The sequence below is a fragment of the Penaeus monodon genome, chromosome 25, assembly GCF_015228065.2.
Source record: "Penaeus monodon isolate SGIC_2016 chromosome 25, NSTDA_Pmon_1, whole genome shotgun sequence".
NCBI classification, from domain to species: domain Eukaryota; kingdom Metazoa; phylum Arthropoda; class Malacostraca; order Decapoda; family Penaeidae; genus Penaeus; species Penaeus monodon.
Genome location: NC_051410.1, coordinates 18994604 through 18994824, shown reverse-complemented (window position 1 = coordinate 18994824; position 221 = coordinate 18994604). Strand labels below are relative to the sequence as shown.

At 62.0% G+C, this 221-nt stretch overlaps 1 protein-coding gene across 1 annotated transcript in view; it reads right to left on the bottom strand.

Annotated features, from left to right (window-relative positions):
- Positions 1-221, bottom strand: part of LOC119589340 (protein bunched, class 2/F/G isoform-like) — a 2990-nt gene that overhangs the window by 858 nt on the left and 1911 nt on the right. The gene's annotated exons all lie outside the window — the stretch shown is intronic.

Here is a 221-nt window from a genome sequence, read left to right as displayed (position 1 = left end):
GCTCTTGACCATCACGATTTCCCGGGGAATCACGAAGCTCTTAATTAAATGGACATGAAGTAGGGCAGATCAAAGAGCGGGCGCGACGTCCATTAGCCGGACGCGGGACGGAGGCAAAAATGACGGCGGCCGCACTCTGATGGCGACCCCCCCCCCCCCACCCGCTTTCAGGGAGCGAGGCTGGAGTGGCTCTCTTTGGGAGGGTTGCGGGGGGAGGGGGT